This window comes from Ochotona curzoniae, unplaced genomic scaffold, assembly GCF_017591425.1.
Source record: "Ochotona curzoniae isolate NIBS_2020 unplaced genomic scaffold, NIBS_Ocur_1.0 contig_2688, whole genome shotgun sequence".
In the NCBI taxonomy this organism is placed as follows: domain Eukaryota; kingdom Metazoa; phylum Chordata; class Mammalia; order Lagomorpha; family Ochotonidae; genus Ochotona; species Ochotona curzoniae.
Window position 1 is genome coordinate 4099243 of NW_024465553.1, and position 19208 is coordinate 4118450.

Sequence of the window (19208 nt, forward strand, 5' to 3'; positions counted from 1 at the left end):
CCGACTGTCACTGTCCCCTGCTGCTTCCCTGTGCGTGAGTGTGCAGGTGTGAATGTGCTTCTGAGTGTTTGGACATCACTGAGACCCAGTGATAATTAAAGGCCTTTGTCCTTCTTCCAGGAAGGTAAAAATTTAGAAAAGCAGTGGCATTGCATGTTGCCAGCTCTGCTTTGACGCTGTTTAATTGAAGTGACTGGTGCCCCAGGGACAAACAGCTGAGAGGGGCCAAACCACACAGTGCTCTGAAGGCCATTTTGCCGAAGCCTGCCTGCTTGCCAGGCTCTTACAGTGGGGACAAGAATGGAAGAACCTCTGCCAAAGGAAAATAAAGCATGGGGCCCCGGGGGAGCCAGCACAAGGGCTGTGCTGGTAGAAAACAAGCCATACCGTGTCAACAAACAGACAATGAATGGGGCCTGTCAGGAGCCGGGAATTTGGGAAGCTCTGCTTTCCAGGCATTTTATGGCAGCAGCAAAGAGGCCAGGGGGATGCATGTGTGTTGTCAAAGCAGCTCTTCTCATACAGCCAGCTTAGAAGGGCACCACGGGAGCATGTTGGGCAGGCCCAGGTTTCCAGAAAGCCTTGGGCAGCTGGCCTACCTGAGCCCAGGAAGAGGCCCTTGCTATGCCCTGCACGTCTGTGTTCACTGCACACACAGATCGAGATTCAAATCCCCAAGGTGATAGTAGGAGGTCGAGGCCTTTGAAAGGGGATGTGGGGGATTTGGGCTGCTGTAAAAGGGGTCCCAGAGGGAATTCTCTGTCCACCATGTGATGATACAAAGAACTAGAAAGTACCTAGTAAGAACCAGGGACTGAGCCAATGGAACCTATGCTACACCTGTTCTGTGCCCCTGGTTGGTTTCATTCACCAAAGCAATGCTGCAGAATGCTGACTACGGAGCAGACACTGCTCTAGACAGTGGAGAATGCTGGCTACGGAGCAGACACTGCTCTAGACAGTGGAGACCCAGTGGAATGCACACTCACCAACTGAAACAGTGCAGGAAAGAGATCCTGTGATTCAGACAGCTCAGAGGGCTGAGGAATGGGACCTGCTGGGTGGGAGGGCTCCAGGTGGGAGCTACATGCATAGATGTCTGGCAGATGAGAAGGACTTTCTCTCCCAGAGAGGGAGAAAGACAGCATTCACACAGAAGAGCAGCACATGGCAGAACCATCGAGAGGCAGCTCGAACGCTAGTCCAAGCCGCTTGGAGCTTCCACTAAGCTAAGTAAGGTTGATAGCGAAATACAACCTATATGGGTATCTTTTAAAATTATGAAAAGTATTAGGTGCAACCTGGGATGGTCAGTTTACACAAGGCCTTGGCATCTGCCCACAGCCGCAGCTCCTGTGGCTTCTGTTCCTACAACGTAAGAACATCACAGAGAGCTTGCAGCGTGTGGGAGATAGAGCACGTGCGACACCACCACAGCTCACTTGGGTGACACATTCAGGAGGAACAGACCGTGGCAGAAGAGCAGAGAACTCAGCGATGAATCCACTTACTGGAAAACGGCACTGCCGACAAGAGAGGGAAAGGGGAGACCTCCAATCGCTGCACTGCAACAGCTGATCACTCACATGGGAAAAAACGGAATGTGGCTTTCCTCCTAGTCGGCAAAATAGTACAAACTGGGAGGCTTATAAGCAACAGACACTTTGTTGCCTGACAAGTCCGAGACCAAGGCAATGCAAATCTGGTGTCTGGTGGGGGGGGCAGTCTTCTCCCCAGCTCATGCACCAACCCCCATCTGTTCCCCGAGCTCCCCTCACACGGCAAAGGTGCCAGGTGGCTCCCAGTGGTCTGTTTTAATAATGGTACCAACTGCATTCCTGAGGGCCCCATCCCAAGGCAGACAATCTCCCAAAGACCCCATCTCCACATTCCTTCACCATGGGGCCAAGGATTGCAGCACCAGAGGTTGGAGGTGGAAATGAAATTAGGATCTGAAACTATAAGACACCACCCCAAAACTGAAACTTTCAGAAGTGACAAGAACCCATGGCCTTACATAGATAATTTAAAGATCTTGGAACCCAATAAACCAAAAAGGTAAACGTGGATCAGATTGATGACACTGAAATTAAGAACCTCTATTCACAAAAATGTTATCCATAGCAAAGCACGAAGGACACATCACCATTCATAAGATTCTGCAAGCACAGAACCAAGACTCAATATTCATGATGCCAAATCCAAACCAAAGATGAACCTACAACGTACAACAAAAGAAATAATAAAGCCAGATTTAAAAAATGGACCATTGGTGTAAGTGGAAAATCACAGAGGATAACCTATGAATGGTGAATCATGTCTGCCTTCCCAATATCTACAGTCACAGAGAACTACACATGGACATTCAATCAGAGATCATTGTACATAGATCAGCAAGCAAACATCTAAAGGGACAACCATGCTAATTTGACGTAAGGACCTTGTCTGTTCCTGCAAGCTATCTGCTTAGCTCTAGAATGGAAGGACAATTGTCAGCTACTGGTAAGAGTAGGGGTGACCACCCGCATGGCTTCCAACCAGTGGGCAGGTGATTGCTGGCAAGATCCACGTGTGGCCCCTGTGGCCAACCCACCCCGATCCCCGAGTGACTAGAAAGAGCAAGAATTCCTCTTACCACAACCATTCGAGGCATTATACATTCATGGTTTCTGTGTCACCACAGCCTCTCCTGCTCTTCTGTGTACAAAAAGGCTTCAGGATATTTTAGAGGACTCAGACTCATATTGGGCGCAGGGCTTTTCACCAACAAGTTCGACTTCTAACTATTCTTTAAAAAAAAAATACACCTGCTCAGGAATGCTTAAAAATTCTCAGCAATTTAAAAAAAGATTCCTTTATTTTTATTGGAAAAGCAGACATTCAGAGAGAAGGAGATACAGGAGATAAAGATTTTCATCCACTGGTTCACTCCCTATGTGATCACAACGGCCAGAGCCGAGCCAATCCAAAACCAGAAACCAAAAGCTTCCTCTTGGTCTCTCTCGTGAGTATTGGGTCCCAAGGCCCTGTGCCATCCTCTGCTTCTTTCCCAGGCAGCAAAGACATGGAGCTGGATAGAAAGTGGAGCGGGTGGGATCCTGGCACATTGAAGGAGAGGATTTAGCCACCGAGAAATCGTGCAGTGCCCTCCACAGCATGTTTTACAAACAAACCAGGAAATGGTCCAGTAACAAGATATTGTTGAAAATGCACAATGGTGTATGCATATGTATCCATGTAACAGTGCATGCATATGTGTTACATACATGCATTGTGTGTGTGTGCTGCACATGCTCTTCTGAAAGTAGCCTGTTACTCAGTGTCATTCATGGGGAGGATAGTATCTACGCAGCAGTTCATTTCCATCATAGTTAAATATTCCATCTTGTGTGAGACTGTGTGTGTGTGTGTGTGTGTGTAGGTATGCATAAGCATTAGAAAACAATCTTCACCTTTCAGAAGAACATATGGAATGTATTTCCCTTTAGATAAATCTGAAAACTGCATGAAATCTGAGCTCTATATCATTCAGAGGACAACCACTCCTGAGACAGAGGAAGAATAAACAGACTCAGTGCAACCTAGCCATCTGAGGAGAAGAGGGTAATCAAGATTGGGGAGCAACAGGGGTAGGGTTCCCACAGGTGTGGTGCTGCAGTCACGCACTGAGAGCCCCTTGCTTTTAGTTTGATCCTATCCTTTCACGCCTCACCCCCTATCAAGCACAATAATCATCCATAGCAGAGTATTACAATGACAAGTCTGAACTAGTCACACTCACTTGTACACAAGGCTACAGGGGCCAAGGCAGTGTGTGTACATGCTGGAGGGGCCATTGCCATGGTCCTGACTTGAGGAATGCCATGGGGTATCCGGTAAGCAGAAGACCCATCAAGGATGGTCAAGTACAAACTGGCAGGGAAGCTGACAGTGAATGTGGATATGGAAAGGATCCTGCCTGGGCATGGAGCTAGCATACACAGCAGGAGCCAGTGTGAGTCAGTGACCCAGCAAATGCTAGGAGAAGACACATTTGAAATTGAAGTGAAAATCCAAAGGATGACCTGAGAGCTTGAGTCAAGGGCCAAACCAAGAGCATGAGCCCAACATCCTATAATAGAAAAATCACTCATATGAGTAGAGGCGAGTCAGGATTACATGTTTCATTAGCTTGTATTTTAGGAAGTGGATGAGGTGCTGATGGTCTGAAAGCAGGAGCACCTGCCCCCACCAGAGGGGCCTTCAGAGAGCAAGCAGAGGCTGCAGGGGAGATTCTTGGGAAGAGTGGTGGCCAGGAAAGCTGCTTTCAGCTGAACCGTGTTGGTGAGGGGTGGCTCTCAGAGCAGAGAAGAGGATGGGAACATTGATTCCCGAGGATGGAAAGCTCCTGAGAGCACTGACATGGAAGAAGGAATGGGGGACACGCAAGCTGGGTTGGATCATGGAGAAGAGAGTATGGCCCTCTGGCACTTATGGTAGGATTGGCAGGAAGAGGTAGAGGTTTAGGGCATCATCTAGTGAACACAAGAGGTAACGTGGGCGTAGGTAGCATGTGGGCGTAGGTAACATGGGCGTAGGTAACATGTGGGCATAGGTGCAGGAATCTTGGGGAGGAAGGAGAGCAGGGATGATGGCCGACCAGCTTGGGTGACCTCCTGGTTATGATGGTCTCAGCATCTGTTCTGTTGGACCTGAGTATGACCGGCCAAGAAATGACTGTGTCCATCCACTCCACGTGTTCTGGGCCCACAGAGGTGTGCATTGCAAGCCATCCCCACTGCTGGAGAGTCTTCAACTGGGGGGGCTTAAGGACATTCCCACCCTCATGCAGTTTATAAAAACAAACAAACAAACACAGCTCATGTAACTTATTCACTCCCTTCTCATTTTCCTGTGAGGTAAACCAGGGCCTGGGAAGTTAGGAGGCCCTCACAAGCCCCCGACTAGAAGGCAGCAAGACAGGCCCGGATCTGCCTGACTCCACGCCATGCTGCTCTGCCCTGTGGAAATTTTCTCAACAGCACAATAGCTTGGCAGAGCAAATCAGGCCAGCGGGGCTGCTTGTACCCCAAGCACACACAGGAGGCAGCTGGAGTTCTATTTTGGAGCGCCATCCTAGAAGGCCCTTCTGTCATCCATTGCCACCTCCTTGATGCCGTAGAGGCTGACATTTATATTTTTAAACTCTTTTTGTCAAAATGAACGCTATCATTCTCAGGTGCAGGATCCCACCCTGTCGAGCACCTGCAGAGGCAGGAATAAATTGTAAACAAAAATTCCCAGGATTACATAAGATGTTAAAACTGGAACAAAAAGTTGAATTTAAACAAGTTCAATTCGAACTCTAATAGCAAATGTGGAACAATGGAGGAACCCTTTCTCTATTCAAAGTCTTCCAAGAACAAAGAAAATTGTCCCCAAATAAAGCAATAACCTAATACCATATTAATAATAACCTTGCATTTGTATAACCTCCTTCACTTTGTAAAGCAATTTTCCATCTGCCATCCTGTGGAGGGGTGACTTCAGGCACAATTGTAGTTATTAAACAAAGCCAAGAGTTTATTATAAGGTGGTAGCCTAACAACCACCAATCTACCTTCCACATTATCACCAGAGTGAAACTTTCTCAAAAACAGCTCAATTAAGATCACTTTTGGGTCTTGGAACACTGGAGTCCTCTTCAGAGGCCCTGTGCAGGTGTCAGAAGATTCTAGCACAGCTTGGCAAACTTGCTGGTCTGGCCTCTCACATATTTTCCATCTTGTTTCCTCTCACTTCCTAAAAGCGAATGCTTTTCAAAAGGTTAGGGACCCTGAAATCTGAGCTGGGCTCGGTTCCTGCCCAAGCCCTTGGCCCTGTGCAGTGGAGAATGGACCTTCCCTGACCCCGTCTGGAACACAACCACCCAGTGGCCATGCTAAGGGAAGGCCAGGTGCAACAAAATACCCCAAGGAAAACAGCGCTGCCTTTCATTGGCCTCCTTGGTCATGTCTGGCTGGAAGAGAGAGAGAACTCTGGCAGAGGGATGAAGGCATCAACTCTTATCAAACTTTCCCAGACCAAATGCTTACAAATAAGGACTGACCTGGTGAGCCCCAGTAGTCTTGTAACACTAGCTGCCAGGTCATGCAAGAAGAGATGGAGACTGAGACTGAACAAGTGACCGCCTCCAATTTCTCTGCTCGGCCAGTAAGAGCTAATCCACATTCTTGCTGGCACTCAGTGATACCACTCCTCAGATACCTACTCCACATTCCTTTAAGTACACACACACACATACTCCTGATATGCATGTGTTGTCAGGGACAGGGAAACTGCAGAGCCATGGATGCCCTTCACTCTACTTACAGGTTGTGGAGCTCGTCCTGTGAAGCTTGAGCAACTCCTGCTGAAAGGCAGGAGGAAGCCAAATCAGGAGAAATGGGCGCACCCCGGGGGCCACCTTGTAAGCAACAGGATTCCAGGTCATCAGGAACACTGCCCCAGCCCCTCCACTGTGGGGATGTGCCTGCAGGGACTGCTCTGCAGAAAGCGGAGCTCCTGGTGAGGGTTCTGATGACAAGAGAGACGGGATCACTGACAGGACACGGAAGGTCAGTGAAACTTCCACACTGGCCCAACTCAGGCCGAAGAAGAGTTGATATCAAAGCTGGCTCTCATCTCAACATTTCGTCCCCAAAAGGATATGGTGCTGCCCAACCTCTAGGAAAGGGAGGGATAATGACCTCAGGGAGTGTTGGCACTGAAATGCGGCCATGAGGGCAGTGGGTGGGCCGGATGTGAACCAGGACAGGAATAGGACCCCTCCCATCACTGAGCTTTGGTGCTTCCTTCTGCAAACAGAAGTGACATCCACCACCTGGAGTCCAGAGGAACTGATGAGATCCTGGCGGAGGGTAGGGAAGAGGAGGGAAGTAAAGCCCAGGACAGGGGACAGCATCTGCCTCCCTCCAGTCCCGCTGCTTCCAAGGCTCCATGAGATCCACAGAAAATTCCCTAAGAGCAAGGACCAGGCTGTACGACCTTTCCAAGCCCAGCCATGGTAGTCTCAAGTAAAATCATGGTGTTGGCTTTCGTGTTAGCAAGGCCCTGTAATGCTGCCTCCAAGTTCTTAAAGTGTTTTTGCTGTCACAAAACAGATGCTATTCTTCATATTTTACTAATGAGAAAGCAGAAACTGAGAGATGGGAAGCGACTTGCTTAGGGCGCCACCAGGAGTAGCTGATGGAGTCAGAAACTGAAACGCAAAAAAAAGAAACAAGTTATTTTGGAATAAGTTTAGAGATACAGAGAAGTGGCAAAAATAATATAGTTTCCTCGCCCAGTGTGCTCTGCTGTTAACATCTTGCATTACATAGCACTGCTGTCAAAACTTAGAAACCGCCATCGCTGCGTTACTACTGACTGAACTTCCCATTATGCTTGGACTTTTTGCCAGTTGGGGCACAGTGGCCTTGTTCTGCTCAGGGAACCCATCCATCATGTCTTCTGGTGTTCACCAGCAGCTCCCAGCCAACAGGGAAACCCAAGAGCAGCCCGTGATCACAGTCCTTCCCTCAGCCCAACAGCAAAGGGACCACTCCAAAGGGCTGGCCAGTCCTGTGCGCAACAGTGTTGTTCCATGGTGTTCCAATTCTGCATTGTCTAAAATGGAGTCATTAAAATACTCACCACGTGGCCAGTGTAACTGCAGCCAGTGTTAACATCTTCTACTTAGGGAGAATGGCTACACCAAAGACGTGGAGTGGGGTTAAGTTAAATGAATCCTTTAGGACTAGGAAGGAATTGGAAGCAAGCCTTACCTTATGCATATTGCTATTACAAATGAGAACCCACGACGATGAAAATGCCAGGAAAAATACACATCGTTGAGTAGGGGTGGGTTTTTAAAAGTCAGCATTTCTCACACTGGACTCCTTGGACACTCAGAAACTCCATAGGTGTGCATGATAGAACAAAGAGAAAGAAGAGTGTGTAGTGATGGTGATGGACACAGGCGCTTTGTATCCTGGGACACCCTCTGTCCAGGCCCTCCACCACAGTTACTAGAGAAAGAAGTAACCAAAAGCACCATGCAAGCTGTTCCTCTTGTTTACCTATTGGTTGAGCCCATTGTGGACTTGACGGCAAAGACTAAACCTCGCCCTCCTGCCCTTCCCCACCCCTGCCACCCCAGGGATGCAGGTGACACTTGGCTGTGGGCTTCACACACCTTCCTTTCAGAGGAGTGGAAATTTTCTGTGTGTTTTAGTTCACTCAGGCAAGCAAAGCAGTTATTTAAAGAAAAACAGTCCAATAGGATATTCCTACACCTTGCGCCTCCCGTGGTAGGCACTCTTTGTACACTTCTCAACAAGACAACCATATCCTCACCTCTCCACTCCCAGCCACTTCTTCAGAGCTTGCAACATGGCCAACCTCAAGGGACAATGAATTTGGGTGAGCATAACCCTGGAATCCACACTTCTCTTACCCAGATAGTCACTGTGCCAGCCTCCCTTGAGTGAGGGCAGTCACAGACATCATTTTATGAGATTCAAGGCGAAATCTGCTGGGCAGAGGACTCTAAGTGAACTTGCTCTCCCCTCATAGACATAAGTGCAAAGGACTGCTTGTCACCCTCTTTCCTGGCAAGGTCCTAATTCTTAGAGTTTTAGTAGTCATTCTTCAACCATAGGAGAGCATGTGTGAAGCAGGCAAGCCAGGGGAGGGGGATGGTGGAGAAGGGTGTTTGGTCTAAGTAGACCTCACTGGAGGGCCTGGCTTAGATTTCTAATGCCAACTCTTGGTTCCCATACCTGCCAATGTGGACCTTAGTTACGTAGCAATGCTGACTCAAGCAGTGGGCCACTGCTGTCCGTGTGGGAGACACGGATGGAGTTTCTCTCCTGGCTTTGGCCTCCGAGGTGTTGAACCAGAAGAACGGGAGCTCCTTCTCTCTCTAGAATAAATCTCAAAATATGTAAGTGAAGGGGAAGCCAAAGACTGTGGAGCACAAATGAAAGGGGTTCTGGTCATTAGTTAATCGTTAGGCGACTGCACTACCCCTGGAATCACCGATTTGTTTTTCTTGACAAATGAGATAATAAATATAGATTTTAAAAACATCTCCAGGCAGTTTAATTTTACTAGCAATAAAGTAAATCTGTTCTGTCTTGCACTTACAGAGACAACGCTGTTTGATGTCAGAGGCAAAGAGCAAGTTTGCAGTTCACAGGCTTGGTCAATTTCTTGTTGTTATGGAGTTCAGGAAGAAGATGGTGCTCACAGAAGTGATAAAAGGCTATTCAATCAGGTTGGTTGGTAGAATCAGGACAAAAAGAGCGGTCTCTTAACTGTTGATGCAGTGCTCTTTCAACTCCGTTCAACTCAACACATATTTGATTAATGGCTCTGTTCCAGCTGGTACCTCTCTTCCCAAGTTTCCAACTCAGATCCAGCCAGCAGAAGATACAGAAGACTAAGATCCCTATGAAATTTCCATTCCTCAAGGTCCCTCCTCTCAAAGCTCTCTTCACTCGCTCAGGGAAACAAACACTGCAGACCTCTTTCCTCTGCCCTAACAGGAAAAGCCAAGCCACCGTCACTACAGGGACGGGAGAACATTTGCAAAATGATGGCGATAGATTTTGGAGTCCTTCAGAATATCTCTTCCTGTGGAATATTAATTTAGCCTACTTTGTTGGCAGGAGATGTTTGGAAGGGCGCCAAAAATGTATGGCAATTAATCAACGGGAAATAAAATAAACACAAATTGCAGATTCTTGTCAGAATGTGATGTCCTGATGTCTTGTATTTAAAGGACAAACTTGCTTCCTTAGTTAAATGGATAAATCTAACTTTTTTGAATGTATTCTGGCAACAGAAAGCATAACATGGCTCAGAGTCAGCTGGTCAACCAGAAGAAGGGGTGGGACAGAATGACGGAACTGAAATCTAAACTTTACTCTGGATACTCCTGGCCTTGGATGGCCTAAGACCTTGCTCACAGGGGAAACTTGATACAGTTGCTCTCCCATCAACTTTTAGATTGACTCCCTAAAGCCTGCTGTACACCATGGACAAGGAGCCCTTGCCCAGCCTGGAGCCATCTTTATAGGACAGAAAGCATTCATACACTGTGTGTTGTCTGGGCAGGCAGCCCCACCTCATGGTTTTGCATTCTGACAGGACCTGGGCTCCAATGTGAGCAGAATGACCTGATCGAATCCCTTTCTTTGCTGACCCTTGATTTTCCATCTACCCCAGGCCTCCCCATCCCACTGTGCCAGAGAGGTCTGAGGCAAGGATTATCACAAGCGAAAAGGACCTGCAACATAACCAATGTTCATTCATAGGCAAAATTAGTATTTGGTTCTTCTGGTTCCTCTGCAGCTTGCCTGTGCTCTTCCCTATGAAAACTTGATGTGGGGTTTTCATGATAGCCCCTAATCCCAAAGTAAATACACCCCCAAAGTCTGCCCTCCCATTAGTTCTCTGGAGCCCCATCATCCTGTGAACCCCAGACATGATGGCACAGCCTAATCTGAATCCTCTGTAGTCCAGAAATTTCTCCCATCTCATTTCTGTCTGTCCAGCCTTGCTGTTGACCCAAGGTAAAAGACCAAGAGAAATGTAATAACTAGGTCCTCTGACTGGATTACCACTTGTCACAGATGCACTTGAGTACTTGATACAAGGCTGACTTGAATTGGCACATGCTTTAAATAGAGAATCTGTCACAAATTTTGAATATTTAGTGACGAATATTTAGTTAGCGAGTTTTTATATTGAAGGTATGTTAAATTGCATTCAGACGTAGCAGGCTAAATAAAAGATTATTAATAGGAAGTACACATCTTTTCATCATGAATACTAAGAAATTTAACAACACATGACTTTTTTGCTTCCTTTTTTCTGGCCACCATTTTTGGACTGGAGTAAGCTTCGGGGTACCAATGATGCCCCCTGGATTCTAGTTGTCCAGGTGAGAAGTCTAAAATTCATCAGGGATGTATTTCTTCCTGGGTCTCTGGGGAGACACTGTCCCTCGTCTCTTCCAGCTTTCAGATGGTTGCCAGTACGCTTGTGGCCATGCCAAGCTAATCACTCCCTCCATCTTCAAGTTGACATCTGCTTTTCTGTGTGTGATCCCTCGGGAAGGGGCACATATCATTGGACGAAGGTTTACAATGACAGTAATCTAGGATGAACTCCACAACTCAAAATCCTTAGTTTGCATTCACACCTGCAGAGACCTTTTCTCCAAATGGATCAGATTCGTATGTTTCAGATTGCAGCTGTGGGTTTATCTTTTGCAGGGCCCTTGTCAAGCAACCAAGACCCCTTCTCTAGTGATGGTGACCGCTGAGCCAGTGATGTGAGGGACAGGCATCTGAAATCTGCCTATGTCCTTATTCATGCAGAAAAACTACTGCTGAAAAGCCACCCACCAGGGGAACCCACAGCACCAAAATCTGAGGAACAGAACGAACCCCCTGAGCTCTTGGTTCGCATTCTTGTCATTTGCCTTGGGGTCTTTCTATCCAGAAATGCTTCCCTGTTTCCCAGTCGTGATCCTTGACTATGGCGTGAATTTGCCATGGTCTTTTTTCCCAACATGGCCCACAATTCCTGACCTTTGACATCAAGCTTGCTTAGTTGCATCTCTGATTCTTCATTTATCACCAAAAACACGGGTAATGTCAACATTTTTAGGAAAATAGGAGGCATATGAAATGAGTTCAATCGTTTTGAGTGAGTGCCAAAGCAAAACCAGACATAATCTAATAGTCCACGCTTGCCCCAGCGTGTAAGACAATGTGTAACATATGTGCTTGCCGGCTTTCAGCTGAGTTGAGGCCTTTGAAAATGTCATTCTGTTACAATGAAAGTCGCTCTTCTGCTCCTGTTGGAATCATTGCCCATCCCATCACTGTTCTCCTCTGTCTTTCTGCACTTATCAGCTTGTAATTATTTTATGTACTTCCCTGCCAATGTTTTGTCCATCTATCTGATTGGAATATAAGTTCTGTGAGACCAGACTTCATTTATATAATCACAGGGCCTTGCACTTAAACTAATCCAGATAAGAGTTGCTGTACGTGAATGGATGGGTGGATGGATGGGTGGATGAATGATTAGTTGAACTGATGAATGAATCCATATAAAAGTGGTAGATGAATAGGTACATGGATTATGGATAGATAGATTGTGGATTATTTAGTGATTGATGAATAGGTAAGTGGTAGATGAACAGATACATGGATGGCTACACAGATGAAAAAAGAGATGATTATTTGACAGGTCAAGTTGTCTGCTGGAACCAGCAGGTCCAGATGAGGCTCACATTATTGAGTCAAATCCAGCCCCCGTCTAAAGTCCTCAGGTGCTAACAGATAGTCTTCACAGAGGGCTGGCTGTGAGCTTTGGTTTAAAAGACCTAGAAATGGAAGCTGGTGAGAGCAAGAAGACAGCCAAAACCTGCTAAGCTGGAAGGTCCCACATCGTAGCAACGGGAGCAGGAGGATGGAAGAGTTGGCTCACTCTGTTCTTACCAACTTCAAGTTGATTGCTCCATCTGTGATTATGAAAACTATTTAGTTGTGTGTCTTGTGCCCTGAGTTAGCCAAGTGCATACAATTTATGAGGGGAGCACTTTAAAGCATATTTAATAAAGCTGCGGGCTTCCACACATATACCAAATCAACCATGTCAACTGTGCTGGCTTTCAGAGACTGGAGGTGTCCTGTGGCAGTGCTGACGCTCCTTAGAAGAGTGTATGCATACCAACACATCTCAACGGAAGAGGGGAGACCATGTCTGCTTGGCCCAGACTGCAGTCATAACAGCAATGGGTTCATGATAAAGCTAATCTGCGCAGGATGGAAAGCTAAGACATCAGAAAGACAAAGGGGACATAGGAATGAAGGTGGGGTGAAGACAGGAGGCAGCACAACAGGACCATCATCATCATGACAACACTAGCAATAAGAAGGACAAATCCTTGCACATGTTGACTAGATGTCAGACATTGTTGTAAATGTACTTTATGCATTCTTTCTTCCAGCCTCTGCAACTGCTCTGTAGGGTGGCTGTTTTCAGTTTCTTCATCTTTCAGAGACAAAATGAAGCAGTGGTCGGAGTGATGAGGCAAGTCTCTTCCGTGGTCACACATCTATAACGGCAGCACATCCAGAAATAAATTCCAGGCAAGCTGAGTCCAAAGTCAATATTCTTGCCAATTCCTTACAATTCCTTAGGAAGCACAGATGAGCTTGATTCTGCTTCCTATGCCACAGGAAGGAGCAGCAGCAGCCAGAGCTTTGGTTTGCCTTCCTCAATAGAGAGTCGACATTGCTTCCTAGCCCACCCCATCTGCAGGGAAGGGTCACACAACCTTTCTTGTCCATGTAACAGTAATGGTGGGTTCACTTTCAGGTCAAGCGGCTTGAAAGCAGCTGTATGCCTCCACCTTCCTTATCCTCTTTGACTATCTTGTAAGCCCCTTGTGGAAAAAGTAGAAAATATTCCATGAGCATACATCTTGGATTGTGGGAAGAAAACTTAGTGTCAAGCCCCATTGATATTTTAAAGCTTTGTTACACTCGGTCATGATTTGACTGGTACTCATACTATTATGCCTATCATTTAACCTCTGAGTCACCTTACCCTCCTTTAGAAAATAGCACTAAGAAGGTATAAGCCACAGTCAGATGAGTAGAGCTAGGAAGGTATAAGCCAAAGGACCACAGTCAGAACACATTTGGCATGGATCTGTGGACAGATTAAATTATGTGCTCCACAGGGTGGTGGTCAGGTCTGAATGTGTCCCATCAGGTCACGATGCCATTGGAAGTTTTAAATATGCAAAGCTTCTGGATCATGGGAGACACTCAAAGTTGGCAGCCACTGCAAGATTTACTTTTTGCACCAAGTACAGCCAAGTTGGTTCCAGTTCACTCTGAGTTTGAAGCAACCTATCCAAGTCAGCTTTATTTATCTAATGAAACATATGAACACAATTTTTTATTACATTCAGGGTCTGTTAGATCCAAAGCAATGGCTGGGTTGATTTTCTGTTCCCACTCTGCACTGAGATCCAAGGCATTAGCAGATGGCAATCCGCTCCTTCTGGCCTCATATTTAGAGAAGGGAAGAGGGGGATTTTTTTTAAGCCAATAAGAGTGCTTCTGTGACACCCAGGACGGCCGTAGTCTGGCATCACCATGGGCAAAATGTCTGTTCCCAAAGGTGCTACAATCGACATTTATAAACACGTGCCCATGATTCCCCTGGACAGACCGTCTGTTCTTATGCCAAACTCTCACGATGAGATGAGAGAACTGTCAGCCATGTCTACAGCCTGGTGAAGTTTACGCATGAACAAAGAAGTAGAGACAGGGAAAGTGTACCCATTCATCCACTCTGATACTGAGCTGACATTTGGGCAGACACAATTTAGTTCTTTCCAAGTTAATTAGATAACTCTTTAAATTTTTGTTTTGAAGTAAGTATGAGGGGGGATTCCACAAGGATCATGAAAAAAATATAACAAAAATATAAGCTTACTGATGGGGGAAAATGCTGAAAGCCATGCCTAGCTTCTTCATAATACATGTTTTCCATGAATTCCTTCAAGACCACTGGGATACTTACAGCAAGTTGCAAAAGATTAAAAAAGAAGAAGAAGAATTCCTGCTTGTTCTTCCTTCTGCCTACACCGTGACAGCAGCTCCTATATTTGTTGCACATGGCAGAGTCAAGAAATGAAAGGTGGCGTGATCCGCAGGCCTTAGTCAGGTCTCACCTACTGTAGTGTGTGCTCATTTAAGTATGTTTGCGTGTGAATCTGCTGCCACATGATTCATCATACAGAGCTCCTTTAGCCACCTGCATGGTGCTTCTGATGTTCACTCCATTCTAGAATGCACAATTGTCCGCTACAGGAAACATTAAAAAGGAGTAATAAAGCTAGCAATATCAACTACGAAGTTTTCCATACATGAAACCCTGTTTTTAGCACTTCAGGCATGTCCTTTCAGAGTTCATTGCTTGTTTTTGCTTTTGTATTTTGGGTGGTAATATCGGGTTCGTACAATGTGACATTTATTAAAGTCATTTACTAACTTTTTACTTCATTTAATCTCTGAAGAGACCAGCAATTCAGAAGCTAATATGTCATTATCTTTCTTTTACACAGATCCATCCAGAGTCACGGCGTCAGTGAATGAGATAGCCTGAGCCTGAAGCCTGTCTATTTTATCTTATTGTCATCTCAAAACGCTGTAGATGGAGCAAAGCAAGTATGTATATTCCTAATTCAAAGAAAAGGAAGTAGAGGACCCATAAGCTTGTTGAATAATGCCACATACATTCTAGAAAGAATGAACCTGGACCTGGAACTACTTCTTAGGTCAATACTGACTGACATACCAAGGACAACACTAGGAAGGTCTTAGTGAGCCCACAGCTTTCACACCTGTGTCCATAACAAGCTGGTCAGAACTTTTGCTCTTGCCCATCCTGGGGTGTGGCTGTACCCAGAGTGCTAGTCATACTCCCTCCATCAGCATAGACCCATCTGTCCCTATACCTGCTGCACAAAGCATCAATGTGGTCAGGGTATTTGCCTTGAGCTCTGTTAGATTGTGTCTTTGCGCATCTCCACACGGAAAGAAAGCAACCTTTATTCTAGCTATTATTTGTACTATTAAGAGACCTATACAGATGCAGATAATGTCTGAATGGATCCCTAACTATATCAAACAGCAGAATTTCAACAAGGGTGTTGCATTAAATTTGAGCTGGCAAGAGCTTATAATAAAAGCACAGTAACGAGCAAGCTTTATGATAAAATTAATGTAATTAATTAGTGTTTGTAAAGGACTTCGAGATCACAGGGTGAAAGGTGCCAGCTAGAGGAAAAGTCATCTCAGAAATTACCACTATTATCATCTTAAGACATGGCATATATTATGCACTATATGAGCATTTCCAAGCATATATTCATGTCCCAGCTATAACTACGTTAATTTATAGTAATTTGCAAATCAGGTCTCTGATCAGCCCTGGGAACCCTTTCTGGATCTCTAAGTGGATGAGGTTATGACTCAAGTGGTATTTTAAACTCTATCCTGTGATAACCTATTAGAGCAGCCCCTACTCCTGCACGTGCTCAAGCTAGAGATTCAAATTAGAACTGACACACGTAAGCCCAGGATGCACTCATGCACTCTATGGCGTGTCTTTGGGGATTTGGTGGAGTTTCATCAGCAGATCTGTAAGCATCTATTTCATCCTTTTCTAACTTTTCTGGATGCCTCCATTTACTATTTCTCCCTGATCCAGTAATATTCCTGGGTCTTGGGATCACCCTTCTGCTATCAGTGTCAGCCCTGAAGTGCACAGAATTGAGCCTGCCCTGACGTGGAGCTCAACAACTCTAAGTTGATGGGGAAATATTCATCTCAAAGATTTGTGCACCCAAGAAAGGCTCAGCCATTCCAATAGATGAGTCCATTTGAAAACAAAATATTTATTAACTGAGCCACTCAATTCTACAAGGCTTGGGACATTAAAAACATTAAACTACTTGTTCAACAACCAAAATCACATCAATAGGGAATTGGAAACCCTAAGAGCAAGTCACTTCTACTCCTAACCTGACTTGCCAGTTGAGAAGAAACCTCAGTTTCTTTACACTCAAAAGATGTAAATTGTACTGGAGTTTTGCAAACTATTGCCTCCCAGAGTTTTGAAGAAAGCATCAATGTCTGAATAAATGCATTTATTTTTTTCATGAAGACTTTTCTGGCTGCCACACTCTATGAAACTTTATAGAAATTATAATAACCTTTAAAAACCCAGCAACACTAAAAACATCATTACTAGAGTGTTCAATTAGAAGCACAAACACTCTGCAAAACAATCTCCAAATGTAATTGTTTAATAGCAACATGCAAATTGAAAAGTGCAAAACAAGATGCCCAGGGAACCAATTGTGCTCTTTAGCTGTTGGTGAACACTGAGGGCATGTTTTGGTGATAGGAACATGCTCGCTAATGGCTGGTTTAATTGCTGAAAGTCAGTCCTAAACTGCATGTGGAACGTGTCTACGTGGAGTGAAGTCTGAGCCAGCTGTCATTAGCTTAGAAAACCCTAGGATCATACAGGGATAACCCTTCCAGCTACAAGGGGCCTTCAGAAAGTCCATGGAAGTGAAATTAAAAGATGCTTGCCTCACTGCCAAATAATGTTTTGGAGTCCCAGGCACAGTATTTTCACAATGTGAGTTCTCCATGAAGCTTTTCAAGTCCCTCCACATGTACATGGACTTCAAAGCCGTTGACAACAAAAGAAACACATCTTTGAATTCCAGTCTGCCTCGGACACTACTGTGTTCCTCCCACCTCATGTCTCCATCCTATTTGTTTCAGAGTCATCACAAGCACTCACCATCTCGTTTCATCTCTCCAGCAATAATTCCATGAGGCCAATGTTGCTATCATCCCCATCAGCAGAGTGGGAGATGGGATCTGATGGAAATGGAACCTCAGGCTTCCACCTCACATGGCAGCTCAGTGCTGACCTAGGGCAGAGCTCAGCTACTCAACCCCATAGATTCACAAGAGGCAGACCCATGAAGCAGAGAGCCACGAAGTCATGTTAGCTCAGTCCCTTTGTCTTCCAGGGAGCTAAATGGGGCATCATTCAGCAAGAGGCTCAACACTATAAGACAAGGGACACAGGCAGACTTAAGATCCAGTTCAATGCATCCTCATGCCTAAGGGGGCGGGCCAGATTTCAGACCCAGATCAACAGCAGCTGCATGACTAAGAAGAGAGAGAGCTATATGACCTGGGGAAAAGGGGAAACTGGCTTGGGGGAGTACTGGTTAAATGGATGCAGGCCCAGTAGGTAAAGCACAGGGGTTGGACAGGGTACACTGTGCAGGATCTGTGAAAGGAATTTTGCTGGTGAGCAGACAGGCCCATCCATTGAGTACCGGCTGTAATGCTCGCACACCGCAGAGGCAGTGGCCCCGAGGCCTGGGATATTTATAATTGGGACAAGGCTGCCTTTCAGGTCAAGTCTACCAACCATGTCTGCAGTGAGGCTGAAGACTAAACTCCTGGCACGATCCAGCTTCAGTTGATGTTTACGACCTTGGCCAAAGACCGTTGCCTCCCAGCAGTCTCTCTTGACACAAGGGCTAGAGTAGGAGGAATCCTATGTATGTTCATGTCAGATCTGTGCTTGGGTCCAGGCAAGAGTGATCTCTTCCCTCGAGTGTCGTAACAAGTTGTCATCAGGATCATCTGTCTCCACCATCTCCAACTTACACAGCTAGACAGTAAATGGTAATTGCGTTTGACATAGACGCTGTATCCATCCATTGGGATAACCTCAGGCTGGGAGCGGCCATTATTATTAATGTCATCATCATTACCATTGTTATAATCATCCATTGCATTTTTAAGTGGGAGAAATAGTGGTAGTTCTGATTCTTTATTGCTATGCCACACGACATAGGGCCTTAAAGTGATGACCCTTTGGTTATCTGTCTCACTATTTGCAGTGACAGAAAATCAGACAGAGCCTGGCTGGTGGTTGTTTTGGTCTCTGCACTGCTGGCTTTGGGCAGGGAGTGGTATTCAGTAAGAAATTAGTCCAGGCTGGAGGACTCAACATGGTTGCACTTGCCTAGCATTTTGATGGGGACAGCTGGAAGACAGGGTTTGGCTGGGCTCCCCTCTCCATGCAGTCTCTCCAACAGAATAGTCAGACATCTTTCTTGGAAGTTCCAGGCTCCAAGAATCCCAGATGGAAGTTCCCAGTGCTATTAGAGGGTTTCCAGTTCTGGAACTGGCATATCATCGGACCTGCCATATTGAAATGGTCAAAGCATTCTCAGTCCATCCCAGATTCAAGGCTAGCATCTCTCCTCGTAATGAGAGAGCTGTCAGATATCCATGGCTATCTTCAATTCACTCCAGACTCTCTCTCTCTTCCTCTCTCTCGATAGAAAAGTACACTCTGTCCTTCCTGAAATCCCTGAAGTCCCACTCCAAGGTGACATTACTTGAAGTCTAATATTTATTCATCGGAATCACAGGTGCAGATGAGGCTCTTTGAGTGTAGTAATAACCTGGTCCCAGTGGGTCCAAACTGGCAATGTTTCCACCAACATAATGCCCTAAAATGTCAGGGGGTTCTATGGATCT